Source organism: Melospiza melodia, chromosome 16 (genome assembly GCF_035770615.1).
Source record: "Melospiza melodia melodia isolate bMelMel2 chromosome 16, bMelMel2.pri, whole genome shotgun sequence".
NCBI classification, from domain to species: domain Eukaryota; kingdom Metazoa; phylum Chordata; class Aves; order Passeriformes; family Passerellidae; genus Melospiza; species Melospiza melodia.
Window position 1 is genome coordinate 7,278,047 of NC_086209.1, and position 12,625 is coordinate 7,290,671.

Genomic DNA, 12,625 nt, shown 5'->3' on the forward strand with positions numbered 1-12,625 from the left:
AAGTGATTAAGTGAGTTTTAGAATCATCTTTTCCTTAGCCAGAAGTGTCCACACTTTCTTATCTTAAATCATTGGCTTTTATCTAACAAATACAGCTGTCATAATAAATATTTAAGATAACTATTTAAATTTTGGCTGTATTAACATTATAATGTAAAGAATCTTAATTTTATTTGCCTCGATAAATCAAAGATTAAACTCACTCAGACATTTTATCTTGCTTGCCCTTAGAATAACTAAAGAAATTCACTTTAAATATTAAAAATATGTCCTCATTTTATGAGCTTTGTTCATTTCCATAAATTTAGTTTGAAAATAAAATTATTTCTAGTACTTACTGGAATGCTGATAATGAACTATTGAATTAATATTTTTGTCTCCATCTAAAAATCACTCGAACTCATTTGAAGGGGTTGGATTCTTAAAGGAGAACCTGCCTCAATTTATGCTCCTTGCTATGGCACTCAGAGCCATATGAACCATCGTGGACGTGCCATCAAAAAATAAGGTTCAGAAAGTTACAATTTGTCAAAAAGTCCCTTGAAATACCATGCATAATATTTATTGAAGTATATTTCAACACTCAACTTCACAATGAAATTTTGTAAGATTTCTTTCCAATTCCTGCAAGGGTTTTCAGTTCAATGAGAATTAATAATTTTGCTCACACAGATACTGTTTCCAAAATAAAACCTATAAACATGACCATGATGGTCTCTGTATAGCCAGTAGAAATACTGCAAAGCACAAAAAGAAAAATTCCAGTGGATAACTTTGTTGGTGGTACAAAAGGGGGCGATTTGGTGGAATTGTGCAGAATTTGCACGCAGCACACACCAGTTTGGCTGAGTGTCCAGGACAGCACTCCCATCTCCTGGAGTATCATTACATTTTCCCCAGAGGCTGTATGTTTACTTGGCCGGCTGTGTTGCGTGTGCTGCCCCCTCCCTGCCCTGCCAACCAGCAGGGCTCTGGTGCCTCCATCCAGCTTCCTGGGGACTCTGGGGACAGATGGCTCCAGGGCAGCCAAGGGCTGTCTGGAACGGTGACCCAGACATCTTGGCACTATGCAAATACCACTATCAGTCAATCATTTTATTATAAATACTGGACAGCCCAGGGCCCACTGAGCTCTCTCACTGGCAGTGGCTGCACTCCAGGAGCTCCTGTTGAGCAGGGACAACTCTCAAGGTTACCCTCAAGGCTGAAAGGTTCCTTGACACAACAGATCCTCAGGGAGTGATCAATAGAGCCCCAACCTTTGAAATCTTAGCCAAGTGATACCAAGGACTGACTGTGCACATAAACTCCTCTGGACATAAACCACTGGCCAAGTCTGAGACGAGGACTGGATCCAGCTGCAGCCTGAGAAGGAGTCTAGAATGCAAGGGGTCCTTCCTGAACCTCATGACTCAGTGGGAAAGTCTCCCTGACAGTTTTTTCTGACCTTGTCCTTTAGGCAGTAAATTGTCAAGTGTACCTTGTTAAAGCACTGTCACATTCCCCATTTGATTTTGTTAACTCACTATTTTATGTTAACAAGGTTTACTGCTGCTTCTCTCTCCAGTGAAGTGCATCACTCCACTCAGGGCAAGGTGCAGTGGACAGAGGGAACAGGTGAAAGGGGTTAACAGAGCAGCACTGGAAGGAATAAATATTGGAGGGAATAAACATTTGCTGATTCTTCTATCAGAAAAGGCAAGTTATCTGTTATGCCACTTGACAGCCTGTAAATGGATGAATGACTGCCTTTAATAGTGGTGATATTTACTGCCTCAGAAACCTAATTCCTTTGACCTGAACAGAAATGGTCACAGTCATTAGAGCTACATAAATACAGCACTCAAATCTTCTTGAGCACATAACAGTCCTATGAAAAAATCACAAGACTATTCATAACACAAGACACAACCAGAACAAAAATTAATCTTTCAGAACCTGAGTGTTGAAAATTGTTCATGACAAATTTTAATGGACCAAAACCAAAGTTCATTCAAGTCATTTGGAGTCCTTGGTGTTGGTATTTTCATCAGCACCTAAACCTTCATCTTATTTACAAAGATAATTTCTATTATGCTGTTTTACCCAAGCAATTTCTGCAAGATGAGACCGTCTAGACACGTTAGGTACTTAGTTTACTAGATTGTGTTAGACACCTAAAATTAGCATAAGTCCCAAGTACATTGCAGCATTTAATGCGTTTATCTCACAGTATCCTTGTAAAGAAGAGGAATAACATTATCTCAGCTTTACAAAGTGAATCTGAAACACAGGATGAATATTGAACTTATAAAACATATTAAGTACTCAGATCCTATAAGCACTGAGTGCCTGATTACTGTTAAAAATCTGAGCATATGTGTTATAATGGCTAAGTCACTGAGAAACATAATCTGTGACAAAAATGATCTCAATCAGGAGCAGTAGCCATGAACTATAGTGAACTATTACTGCTGCCTGTCTCTTTTTTCTGCCTTTGATGAGGTTTAACTAAAAAAATAGAAAAAAAAAAAAAACACCACAAAAAAGCCCAAAGCAAAGAAAACCCACCAATTTCAAGCACACATACTTGTTGAAATATGATGACTACAGCATCTCTTTGTTACACACATCTAGATATTCAAAGTTTGCCAAAGAAATACTTCAAGTCACTTCTGCCTAGGATTACATAAAATTCTAAATATTCCAACATATACAAACTTTAAAATAAAAGAGCTGAATTTTCTTCATGCTTTAATCATTAACTTTCACTGTACCAATACCAAAATGGAAAAGCAAATAAAATGGGACTGGTTTGCTTGCTCTCCAGGATCAACTTGGTCTGATAGTTCATCCCTACCAGTCCTGCTCAACACCAGCAATCAGCTTTGAGATGTTATTTTTTTAAATGCTGTTCAACACAGTATCACCAATCCAGCAAAGTACCTGCCAGGATATATTCACCTGCAGTTTAAGAAAATTGTGTGGGTTAATCAGAGAAAAATTTCTGCTTTTCTGATGCAAAGCTGTGAGCTTTACATTATCTTAAAGTATGGGCAATCCACCAAGGAATTACGTATTCAGAGAGTTTTTAATGAATATGTATACATTAGTCTTTTATTATTTTCCTTAAAGGAAAATATTACATCAAAGCAAAGCTAGTTTGGCCTACTACAGAAATGATTTCTTCTGTATACTTCAATGCATCTCAGAAATGGGTTTTCTTAGTACTAAATATTTCTGATGAGGAGGAAGAAATATTTAGTTTATTATTTTCCAAATGCTTTAAAGTAAAAAGGCCAAAATCTTATCTTGATTTTGTAAGGCTGTTGTGTTTTAAACTAAGCAGTGATACAAAAAAAATTAAAAATCACTAAAACAAAGCAAAATAATGTTTTCTAGAATTAGCTTCTTCCCTGTCTAGCCACAGGACCATGAGTACAAAAGAACTAGAAGTGTCTGAATCTTGTGCTAACTTCACATTACTGCTAGTTCTGACATAGTCCACAGCTCCAAGACTGTTCTACAGTATTGTCTCCATTGTCTTCTTATTCCTTTACATCCTTTCAAAGGATACTTTGCATTTCTGGGAAATAGTACAGAATTCATGAACAGTTGCTCAATAGCAGTTTGAACACAACATATTGTTCACTGTTAAAAGAGAGATTTAAGAACAGTTCACAGTATGTTCTAGTCTTGTGTCTAGTGTTCTTTCCTTTTCATGTCCAGATGGGACTCCCATTATCCTCCTTTTTCTCTTGTATGATTCATCACCAAAGATTTCCCTCATGCACTTACTGCAGCAGGTGTTCTATCCCTTTACTGTATTCATATGGAAACCTATGAGGAGAAATATTGAACCAAAAAACTAAATAGAATAGAATGTAAATTAAAATATTTTTAGTTCTATGTTTTAGTGTATTGACAACACATATTAATATTATTATACTCAACTGTAGCAGAGGTCTCAAAACCTGATGTGGTTGAACAATAGTATAAATTTATTGTATTCGTGAGTGAAGATGCCTCAAGCAACTTGTAAAAAGAATCCAAGCTAAATAAAATTTGGTTGTAGTGAAAAGGTTTCCTGTCTTGAGAAGATCCACTCTAATTAGGCTGCCTTCTGTGAGACCACTGTTTTATCTTCCTATGTGCTGTAAACTTCACATTCTGTCATTACTGCCAGTATTTTCTGTAGAAACCACCACTAAATGAATGCAAAAACAGAGCAATGTAGAGAGAGGAATCAGGAGGCATCTAGCAGGAAATTTCTGGGTATTCCTGTGGAAATTCAAAACTACTTTTTCCCCATTAAACTTGTTTCCACAGTTCTTAGGGTTCTTTTTCAATCAAGGCATAAATCTCCCCTTAAAGAAAAATGTAAAAACCAACAAAAACACATTAACATTTCTAATGCTAGAGTTAATTTGGCTACTTATATTGGATTCATCCTAATTTCATATGTAACAGCTCCCTGCCTTTCTTCTCCCTTTTTTAATCTAATGGATGTCAAAGCACATTTTCTACATAAGCAACAGCAGTTCTGGCCTCTGTTTACATGTTCTGTTTAAGCTGTAGCCCTGGAAGGGGCTGGATGTTATTAAAACTGCTTTTCATCTCATAATTGAAAATATTGAAAAGTCAGAATCTGAACTACTTGGAAGTAATGCAAAACAACCTCTTGATTGCCCCAAAATAATCACCTTGCATAGCCACACTTCTCAGGTCAGCTTTCGAAAGGGAAACAACCACATGAAGAAAGCCTAAGCTCAGTTTTTACTAAAATCACCACAGCCAAGGCTGGTGAACCTCTGTCAACAGAGACTTCCCCAGAAACTGATCCACAAAAATCAAGTGTGTGGATCTACAATTTCAACAAGTGGGTCTAGATTGCCCAAACGTACTCTAAAACAAAACCTTTTTCATCCTGCCAGTTAAAAAGATGGGGAAAAGTGCTTTGGAGCTAACATTTCCTTGAGGATATGTCAGTGATGGAACAGCAAGTTGGAGCCACAGTCTCCTGCAGGACACCAGGTCTGATATTCCACAGGCAGCTGCTTTGGATGCAGCTCCCTCTCCTTCCAGCCCACCCCACATTCACATCTAAGGCATAGCTAAAATCTAGGTACATGGAGGTGCACAAACTCATGTTGTGCTCAACAACAAACATTTGGGTCTTTTGTAGAATCTCTCAACATTTATTTTCAACATAAAATAAATGAATTGTTCTGGATTTTAACCTGAGGACTTTGCTCAAAATTGATGCTAAGCTTGAGACTAATTAAATATGACACAAGGTAGTGTCAGGTTGGATTAGCTTTAACAAACTACTGTACCAACAAAGGGGAAAATAAGGTAAAGATTGGATTTTCTAACCACAAATATTCTTTCTCCTCTGTAGTGAAATTGCCAGAGACAAGGAAATATGCTGCAGCAAGTGAAATGCCAAAATACACTTTCAGATAATCCTGCAAAATCTGCTCCTAAACCCATCCATCAGTGTTTGGAAATACTGTCACCCCATGTTCTCTCAGGTAAACAGTCCAAGGGAAGTCACCTCTGTTTTCAGACCAAGGGCTGGATGTTTGTTTGTGTAACTTTTGCTGTTTTGCTTTAAATGGAGAAATTGGCGCTTAAGATGAAGTCACAAAAACACAAATCACAGTTTATAGTACAACAGCCAGCAACTCTCATTTACTTAAACTCCAAGAGTATAACATTTTGCTTGCAGCACATGGCAGAAGTTCCCATTAATTTTAGTAAAATCACATGTACATTAATTACACAGAAGTAATCCATATATTACCATTTTGCAGGTGAACTTGTATTTGGGGTTCACATTTTAAAAAATTGCTAGAATAAGCTCAGCTTCATAGATTAAATTTAAAAAAAAAGCATATTATGTTGTTTACATCACAAATCCATCTGGCACAGAAGGAAAAAAACAACTGCTGGATGAATAAAAGCTATGTTAGAAATATAAGGGCTTTCCATATAAAATCATGTCACTAAGACAGTAAAATAGTAGTAAGTAGCAGGAGTTTCAGCAGTAGGAAATTGTATGGCTCATGACTGTCACCTCTGGTTTGCTATCCTCTAGTTATGTTTTACATTTGAGAGGAATCACAAAAAACCTTGGCAAGAGTAGAGCCTCACACATTGACCCAAACTCCAACCCAGTTTTTCATGAGGTCACTTCCTCTAGTCTAATGTGTGCATCTAGAAAAATACAAGGAAAAAAGAAGATCAAACCCATAATGAAGTGCAACATTCATAAACATTCTGAAGTAAACTAACTCACTTCAAATCAACCACTAATAAACTTACAATTTTATTTATGAAGTGATTGTTTTAGAAACAGAGTGCCTGAGCAATGCTGGACTGGACAAGATCTGATACTACAGAAGTTATATCCAAAGGAGATGTTTTTGTTCCTCCTGTTCGAGTCCTCACTTCTGGTCTGTTCTGCACAGTTTCACAGATAGATGTGTCTCTGTTTACCTGCCCACAGTTCAGAACAGCAGCTCACTGTCTGAACAGGCAGCTTTTCCTCAAACCCAAAATCTACTCACAGAATAAAATACTACCATAAATATGAATGCAGTCCAAAACATTTTAAATACAAGGGTAAGAAAATCTGTTTTAATAAGTTGAACACTTCAGAACTTACAAAAAATATCTTTCCTAAATATTAAGGGCTGCAATCACTGTACCTGCCAGATGCTTTCCAGGAAACAAACTTTCCATTCAGGTATAAACTACTACTGATCTAGAAATACTCAGAAACATGTTCCTGGAAAGTAGAAATCCCCAGCTGGTCATTCACAGGCACTATTGAGTTTCCCATTATTTGCTCATGGAGGCACAATTTTTCTCAGTTAAGCTGATGTTCCAGTTCCAGCTAAGGCAAAAGAAAAGTCCTGGTAAGCATTCAATTCAAATATAGCAAGATATTGTTTCTAACAAGAACAAGTACTCCTCATAAAGCATATTAATGTTCTTTTGTATGGTTTAAAATCCAGAGAGAATGTCACTTATCTGAACAAGTCATACGCTGTCTAGTGGAAAAGTAGATATTTTCTTTTTTCAAGTCTTTAGGCCATTGTAACTATACACAAGGCATTAAAAATCCAAACAAGATAATTTGAAAAGCTCAAAACCAACTCAAAAGTACCACTGCTCTTCAGCAATTACTTTTGAGAGCTGAAGCAGGGAGAAGCATGTAATTATCTTCATCACTTTCACAGCTCTGAGGTTTCCTGGTGACAAGAGAAGCAGAATCACTTCCTTGGACCTGCTGCCAACGCTGCTTTTTGGTGCAGCCCAGGGCACCTCTGGGCTTTCTGTGCTGCAATGGCACATTGCCAGGTCAAGGTGAGCTTTTAATCCCTCATCATCCCCAAGTCCTCCTCCTCAGGGCTGCCCTCAATCCATTCTCTGCCCAGCCTGTGTTTGTGCTTGGGCTTGTCCTGACCCAGCTGCAGGACTTGGCACTTTGCCTTGTGGAACTTTATGAAGCTTCCATGATCCCACACCTCAAAGCCCATCAAGGTCCCTCTGGGATGGAATCTTGTCCCTCCAGAATGTCACTCCACACACCTCAGTGCTGTCAAACTTGCTGGGGGGGCCCTCAATGTCCCTGTCAGTGTTAAACAGTGCCAGCCCAGCACTGACTTCTGAGATCACCTCCTGTCACTGCTCCCCACTCAGACATCCAGCCACTGACTGCATCCCTGAGTGGGACCAGCCAGCCAGCAAAACATGGTTCATTTTAAAGACCCATTATACTCACAAAATTGGGACTTATCAATGCAAAGTAAATCCAAAGCAATTTGTCAACTTTGTGGTTTGCTATAAAAGAGGCCATGCAGTGAATAAGCAACTATTTCAAGGGTAGCACTTGGAAATGTGCCAGAGCAATAGATTTATTGATTTAGAACAATAAAAAGGCCATATTTAGATAATGGATAAATCCAATGCACTCTAAAATCATAAAAAGTGTTGTGCTTGGCTTCAGTGCATTCTGCTTAAGGACATAGTTTAAAATAATGCAAGGTTATTCATTGCAGGACCACGTAAGACCAAGAAGTTAAACACAACCACTGCCTTTTAAAGGACAGATGTGGTATGGCTAATATTGACTCTTCTACTCTGCATGGTTAGTGAGAGATTAGTATAATCTGCCATTCATTTTGATTCTGAAATTAGAAAGATTGTAGGACATCATTTTGTCCTGAAGTCACATAAGAAAGATGTGGAAGAAAAATCTCTTCAAAGATGCCCTGGCGTTTCACCCATCCTTAACCCTTAAAGAGAGGCACCTTTTCTATGCAGTGAGAAAGGAAATAGATTCTATTTGAGCAGAAAATAACAAGGATTACTGAAGAACTCGTGTTAGTCTTTCTCAGGATTGTTATCAGAAGTATTCTAGTTCAGAATACTTCAATAAAACTTCTTGCATGGTGACAACTACTGAAGACATTTAATAACTCCACAATAGCCAGCTTTACTGACAGCACCTTAAGGAAAAGTCACACAGATCTGTTTTCATTGATGCCTTGCAGTCAGAAAAGTGCGAGTATCAAAATGAAAGAAATTAAATATTACTCTTTTTGAAGAAAATAATTTCAAAGATTAAAAATTAGATGTCACCTTGGACTATTACAGTAATTCATACTTTTCCCCATTTTCTCTTCAAAAGCCCCATGTTATTCTATTAGATTTTTATTGACATTCAATCAATCTTGTAATAATTTGAGTGCATCTGTTTTTCTATTTTGTTTCTACCCTTGAGCTTGAGTCATAGAGAATTTCTCAGAAGTCATAAATATGCATTTCCAAGTTAGTACAGGACTCAGATCTCAAGGACATAAGGAAGATTGCTTTGCAAGTTTCCTTCCACTCTGTCACTAGAAGTAAAAGCAGTAGCATTTTGCTTCTTGAGGTAAATAAGGTCTTGCTGCTGACACAAAACATGGATAGAATGGACACAGGATAGAGATGTGGATCTGCAGGGAGAGAAACCAAGCACAGCACTATGAAAGGACACTTGAGTTAGCGGTCAGATGTGGTTCTAAAACCTTCTCTAGTACAGTTTACTTTCTTAGTTGTCTCTGGCATCCTTTGCTCAGTCAGATTATGCCAGTGTCTATCAGACAAGAATAGAACAGTTATCAGACAGATATGAGAGGGATAATTATACCATAATCAATCAAAACTATGTTAATTGGAGGGATTATGGTAGCATTCTTCTGCTGTAGTTACTTTTTCTCTTATTAGCTGGGAAAGTTTGATCACAAGGCCAAAGCAGGGAGGTTCCTATTTACTTTTACCTTCCCATCTGTGTTCTTTGAAAATGACAACAATTTGGTCAAGTGGGAAGGTTTCAACATTCTATTACTTAATCCAAGATCTGAAGACTGACAAAACCGGTGGCCTAAGTGGAAAAGATAATCATTGCTGTTGTCAGTGAGTTCTTTAGACTTCAAAGCAAAGCCTAAAGTACAAAACATGCTGGCTTAATGACAACGACAGTGATTCCAACACACTCTGAATGTGTGAATGTACTGTCCCTTTTGTAGCAGTCCTAAAGGCTGAATTCTTCCCTGTTGGAGAATTTTGCTCAGACATGGCTTATAGAGTTTTGTTCAGACATGCCATAATCATATACAGCTGATTGAAAAGTAAAAGGCAGCTGTAAGCAGCAAATTCTCAAAGCCTGTTCCTGTAAACAACAAAATTCTCAGGCACGTTTCTGTAAACAGCAGAAGTTCTCAGGTTGTTTTTTAATAACAAGTAAATATCTTCTCCTTGGATAAGTGTGGGAAAGCAAAGTGACAAACATGGAGGCCTTGAGAACCATTCATAACAGGATGAGAAAAACAAGTCTTGGTCTCAATAAGAAACCACAGGTATTGAAAACAAAAGGAGGGGTTGGTGTGTAATCTGTAACCAATGACGAGCTCGGGTTTTGCAATATGTATGAACTTAATTAACACGGTTATAAAATGTGCATGTTGGATCAATAAATCAGAGTTCGATGCTGATCAAAGGATGGGTCGTCTCCCTTCGCTTCTACACTTTCCTTTTTCTGGGTAACAGAACTGTTTCACGTATGCTTTTAGCCAACCTCCAATATTTTCACTACTGAAGCACTCATCTTTCCCAATCAATAAAACTCAGAGCAAGACCTCAGCACTAATTCTACTGTCACATGATGCTACAAAATACTTTAATCAGAGATGCTTTGCCCGCAGATGATAAGATTCAGAATTCCATAAAGATGAAGCATTTAAATCACTCTGCTTTGTAAATTACAGCTGGTAGTTTATCACTCACAATGAAGCAGGAATTCTTACAAGTGAAATAGCCCAAATTAATGTATTGCAATACTTAGTGGGGAAATGAATGCAAGCCCTCTGTCCTGAAGAATAGCTAATTTAAATGTTTTAGAATCCCATACTCTGACTCTCCTCCCACTCTCAGTAATTTTGCTCTGGCACAGCCAATGTATTTCCAAGAGATCACCACCAATTTAGACCATCATCATGATTATCTGGTCCAGAGAGATAGTGAATAGTTATTTAAAAATGATATACCATAAAACAAAAAAGTTGTGCTAAAGAATGAGATTCTAAGGTGCACCTATGAAAATAAAATTAACATGAAATTAGAAATATTTGTCAAAGCACAGTGGAAAATCCAAAACAGTCAAAATGAAGGCAGCATATGTGTGAAGGGTAACCAGTTTATCCAAACTAAGAAAATCTTGAACATGCCTTGTAGGGTCACTACATTGCACAGAGTTACTGAATCCATTCAGAAGTGACAAAGATGTCAAAGCAATGCACTTTTACATTGCTGGTAATAGTTAGTCTGAATGGAAAGACTCTCCAAACACCCTTTTATACAAACCCCCAAGCTATAACTGAAGAAAAAAAACACTATTAAAAGAAGAAAATGTGATCCTTTAAGAAGTTCAGAAATTACCTTGCTTTCCAAAAGTACAAATAAAGTCTTTGAGGCCAGCTATCATGGGTTTCCATGAAAGGTTCTTCATTAACCTTCTATTCATACATAAAAATTGATTAACAAATCAGCTAAACCACCTGAACAATAAATAAAACAAAATGTCAAACACTTGCTTTTGACTTTATAATTACTTTTGTACATTAGGAACATTGCCTGTGCCGTGGGATGCAAGCCAGATGAGGCAGACAGAAAAATGGCACAGCAAGAACAAGGCTTAAATACACAAAATGCCCTTCCTCAGTGCCTTACAGACAGAAGTGTCTGCACTGAGGAACCTCTCTCATACTGGAACCTTTGGTGTGATATTCCTGCATTCAGATTTCTTTCTGAATTTCAGAATGAATCACTGTGTTAAAAAATATTTAGGCACAGTTGAGAAGTTCAAGGAACATTTCCCAGGTCAGATTCCTCATTATTTTTCCTTTTTTAATTCCTTTCATAAGCTGCCATTCTCACTGAAGAATTTCTAATGCAGCACTGTAAGGATTCAAATGAAATTCAATTTTCTCTCCAGTCTCTATGTGACCACCTCATTATTATTCTGCAATCAGGAACCTGGTGTTCTTTGTCCATTTCAGATACAACCATTCATCTCTCCCATTTCCTATCACTATCGGGGCTATTCCAACTCTGTTTATGTCTTTGATTATATTTCTGATAGTCGCTCTGGGCACATAGGATGTTACATGAATTTTTATATTTGTACTACTTACACTGCATTGAGCACAACATAATTTTGCTTTTAAAATTTGTAAACTGCTTTTGAATCAATGAGTAATAAAGTGAGTTCAGTTATCCAGAGATTATTTATGCCACTTCTGCATGAGTCTTCTCAGTTTTTGCTCATACAAAATTCAACCACTCCAACCAAAGAGTATGTGAATATATATAAAGAAAAACTTTTACTTGGTATTGAAAAAGGATATCAATTTTGTAGGATTATACAAAAGGCTGCATAGACAATTCAACATATTCACTGTGCAACAGAAATATCTTTAACAACTACAAGGTTCTATAATTCCCTCACCAAAAATATATTGAAATTTATTTCTTGATAAATATTCTACTGCAGAATAAAAATGTTGGAGGTAAAACTTTACAAAAGTCATAAATCAGAGGTTGCACACTATAGTAATGATGTTTTAGATTACAAATTATCTTTTTTATGTTCAATGTTACAAAAGCATATTAGAAATACACAAAGAGTTAAATACCTCTGACAAACCCCTTCAGTTTCCCATGGCTGCTTTACATTTTTAGGTCTAAAAGTGTGAAAGACTGTATCAAGAATCATGGCAATTTATTGTTGCAGAGGCAACACTGACCATTAAAAATTCAAAATTTCAAAATCAACATAGCAAGCAAAAATAAAAGAAGGAAATTATCTAAAAGTGCATCTGACTCAGTCCTTCCTGTCTCCTCTCATTCAATTCCAAGGGTGCTTCTGGACTACCTGACCTTGTACTGCTGTAAGATGTGAGGAATGGACAATTGGTTTAAAATAGGTCATTGGGGAGGCTGAGAAATTTGACATTTTTGGGTGTGAGGATGGCACTACATGTTTAAGAATATTGTATAAGATTACATTTAATAGTAGGAGATTAGGGATGCCATG